The sequence below is a fragment of the Gracilinanus agilis genome, chromosome 3, assembly GCF_016433145.1.
Source record: "Gracilinanus agilis isolate LMUSP501 chromosome 3, AgileGrace, whole genome shotgun sequence".
In the NCBI taxonomy this organism is placed as follows: domain Eukaryota; kingdom Metazoa; phylum Chordata; class Mammalia; order Didelphimorphia; family Didelphidae; genus Gracilinanus; species Gracilinanus agilis.
In genome coordinates, this window is record NC_058132.1 from 113,459,286 (window position 1) to 113,463,572 (window position 4,287).

General features: G+C 37.8%; 1 pseudogene; it reads right to left on the reverse strand.

Moving 5' to 3' along the window:
* Nucleotides 1-1,215: 1,215 nt before the first annotated feature.
* LOC123241236 overlaps nucleotides 1,216-4,287 on the reverse strand; it is a 71,177-nt pseudogene continuing 68,105 nt past the window's right edge.

Here is a 4,287-nt window from a genome sequence, read left to right on the forward strand (position 1 = left end):
TGGTTTTGTGTTTGTTTTTGTTTCTGTTACAAGGAAAGGTTTACTAGAAAGGAAAAAGAAACAAGAACATATACAGAAGTGAATATAATGCAAAAAAAGCATCAAGAAAACTAATTGGACATATTGCAAATTATTTGGAGGGAAGAGGGTTAAATGAAATATTTTCTATTGCATTTGGAGTTTTTTGTGCTTTGACTCAAAGCAATAGGTCACATTTTTTTATTCTTGTTGGGATTTCCTCATTTCCCTTTTGTTTCAAAAAACAAAACAAAACAAAACAAAACAAGAGGGCTGGGGACTAGGATTGACTTGTTATCCCCCTGATAGTTTAGGTCCAATATTAGAGTAAAATTAGACATTCACTCACAGGCCATTGAACAGCTAATGAAAGCCATAGCAAAGGAAGGACATTCAACAAGGATATTCAGTGAGAACATCACATTGATTCTATTCTGCATAGCTTCCCTCTGTCAGACCACAGTCAGAAGCCTCAGAGAAGAAGCTAGATCTTTCTTTGTCTCTTCATACTCATTCAAATGGGAAAACACAATTGAACAATAATCAGTTTTTTTAGATTAAAAAAATAATTCTCTTTTTTGCATAGACCCATACCAATTCCCCCTCCTCCCAGGAATCACTTTCCTCCCTACCAATAAAGGAGTATTACACTCCAAAAGGGGTTCTATATACGCAGTGATGGGTATGTGTGTATGTGTTGGGGGTGAAGAATCTCTTCTCAATTATTCTTTACCCCCCCCAATACAATGCTAAATAACTCAAGTACAAACACAGTCTACTGCATTAAGGGGCAACTGCAGGTTAAAATTAATGCCCAGCTTCAATAAAAAATTGAGTAGAGTGTTTTAATGCCTGGGGGAACATATGGAACCCCACTTAGAATAGGAAATCTAATCCTGCTCTTATTTCCTTCATCATCTCTTCTTTTCTACTCTCCATCCCTAGCAGAGGTGATCATCATAGTCTTCATCCCTTTGAGTCAAAGCCTTAAGCACAATGTCATCATCTCTACCATAGTTGATTTCAAGTTCTATGATACTGGTGTCTGATAGGTCATTTATATCAGAGTCAACTTACTGAGTTTTGGAGTAGGTAGAGTGGTCATGAGGCTTGGGATGCATTAGGACAAAGAGGAGCTCAGCTTTAAAAAAATTGAGTACAGTGCTGTAATGCCTGGGGGAACATATAGAACCCCACTTAGAATAGGGAATCTGATCCTGCTCTTATTTCATCCCTTTGAGTCAAAGTCTTAAGCACAATGTCATCATCTCTGCCATAGTTGATTTCAAGTTCTATGATATTGGTGTCTAATAGGTCATTTATGTCAGAGGCAGCTTTCTGAGATTTGGAGTAGGTAGAGTGGTTAGGGCAAAGGGGAATTCCGCTAAAAAAAACCAAACTTCTTTTTGTGCCTTTCTTCACTATAGTACTGAAGGCCAGTTGACGTCTTCAGGTTTGAGCTTCTCATCCAAGGCAAATCCTAAATTCTCCCTATTTTCACTGAGCAGTGGGATTAGCCTATATGCAAAATTTGGAATTAGGAGACACCCGGCCATCTTGTTCTATCTAAGTCATTGGACATTTATATCAGGTTGTACTGAAAAGGATTTTGATGTTCATGGTCTTGGTGGAATTGCTGGAGACATGGAAATGAACAATTGGTGGCTCCCCATGGTAATATAACTCTTTATCCATTGAAGCCTCAAGGTGTGGGGATCAGTCAGACACCCAGAGGAAGTGTTGGGCAGCAGTTTCCACAGTGGGCTGGGATACTCACCTAATAACTAGTCACACAGAATTCATTCTGTGTATTTTTATTGCCAGTGTTTTGGCACAGAATCTCAAAGTCTACCCTGCAGACCTTTCTTGTGTCTTTAAGTCCAGGTTGCAGTGTGACAGAATAAGGTAGAAAAAGTGAAGGAAAAGTGATGGGCATGCTTGCCCAGCAGGAGTTCCTAAAGGCAAGTTGTAGGTCAGGGAATGGGGAAAACCTGGGTATATATCTGCAAACAGGTCATTTTCAGAATGACAGATCCCAAATGCTCAGGTTCTCACAACCATATCTGAAGGCATGAATCAGTGTCACCTATGGCTTTTGGTCCTTCAGATAGTGCAGGTCCACTAGCCATCATTCCATCCATAGAATCCATTTGAGCAAGGCAATCCACAAAGTTCTTCTTGCTCAAGGATACTGTTAGCTTGCAGCTAAGACTCGACTATGATGCTTATTTGATTTGATTCCTCTTAAGGATTTTTTTTTCTATAATCACTGCAGTCATGTCCAAGTCTTTGTGACCCCATTTGGGGTTTTCTTGGTACATACTGGAGTGGTTTGCCATTTTCTTTTTCAGCTCATTTTACAAATGGTGCCCTGAGGCAAATGGGGTTCAGGACTTATACAAGGTCATACAATTAGTAAGTGTTTGAGGTCAGATCTGAATTCATAAAGACAGATCTTCCTGACTCTAGGCCCAGTTCTCTATCCACTTTAAGACCTACTAGGCTAATGTTCAAGGGGCAGGATCTTAAGGAAAGCTGACCTAGTCTATATGGTAGGATTCTAGGAAATACTGCTTTTATCATAGATGCTTTGGTATTTTTCAGGCAATGGAAATTTCCTGGGGCCAGTGAAATCAAAGTTTATTGCATCAGTTGAGGAATAGTTGAGGAATAAACAAATTATTATATATAAATATAAGCATTTTACCTAGTTGTAGAATCAATGAACTTGGGTTTAAATGGAATATTATTGTAATATGAGAAATGGCAAATATGAATAAAGCGAATCATGGAAATACTTATGTGAGCAGATGAAGAGCAGAATAAGCTTGGTCAAGAAAACAATAACATAATGAGTATAACAATGCAAACGAAAAGAACCAAAACCACAAAAGAATTCAAAGTGACTAATTTAATCACAAAGAACAAGCATGATTCTAAAAAAAAGATATGAAAGGATATCTGCCCCTTACACATTTCTACTTTGCAGAGGTGGGAGGTCCACAAGAGTGTACCATTGCATAATTTTCTGAATTTTTTCAATCAAAATAGGCAATTTTGATAATTTCTTCTGCCCTTTTAAAATTTTTTATCATAAGGAATTATTTTCTAGGAAGGAAAAGAGCGAATATAGAAAAATATAGTGATACAATTTTCAATAAAAATTTATTTAAAAAAATTTTAAATCCACAGGCATAAGAGTAACTTTCTTTCTCTGTCAAGGTCTGGCAGATAATAGACAGCATTGTCCTCCAGCTTACAAAGACCAACTGACAAAATAAATGCCAGAAACACATGGGCCATGTACAATATTCCTCATTAACTTCCAAAAAGTTATTCTGTGCAGCCAAAAGATAGCCTTGACTCAGAGAGATGGATTTTTAATGTTTCCTTTTTGCACATAGCTGGATAGAATTTAATTTTGAGTAAAAAGTAAAAATGACAATTAATTTGGCTCATTGCCTTGCTACTGGTCAGGAAACCATTGTAACTAGTCTGGAAATCAGAAGTGGTTTCACAGTCTCACTCAGAAGAAAGAAGTCAGAGAGATGGATGATTAGAAAGAATGAGAAATAAGGAATTGAATGAGAAATGTTAATAGAAGACCTTAATACTCCTCTTCTGGCAATGTCCCAGGGGACAGTGTTGGATGATCAGAACTCTGACCTTGGAGTGAATGGAACAATTAATCACTCAGTAAACATGTGGGAGTGCCTACTATGGGGCAGCCACTGTGCTAAGCCCCTTGAGACACAAAAGAGGCAAAAGATGATTCCTGTCCTCAAGGAATTTATCATATGATGGGAAATATGACATGCAAACACAGACATACACATGTAAAGTATTTATAGCATAAATGGAAAATAATTAACAGATGGAAAACACTGGAAATTCAGGGTGGAGTTTTGTTTGGAAAGATTTAAATGATGGTAGTAATAGTAATAATGCATTACATCTCTAAAGTACATTCTGATTTGCAAAGAACTTTTATCAAAACAATACTTCTACGACTTAAATGATTGCTTGGGGTAGATGGAACTTCACAGAATAGCACAGACATGCTATAGCTCTTTGATCTGTGTCTGACCACATTCCTGCACTCTATCTGCCTGATAACGTTTGTATATCATCTCAAGGCTCTCTGGCCCCTGCAAGGTCTTTCCCCATATTGCTCTGTCAACTATTTACCAATTTCTCTCTCTCTCTCTCTCTCTCTCTCTCTCTCTCTCTCTCTCTCTCTCTCTCTCTCTCTCTCTCTCTCTCTTTCAC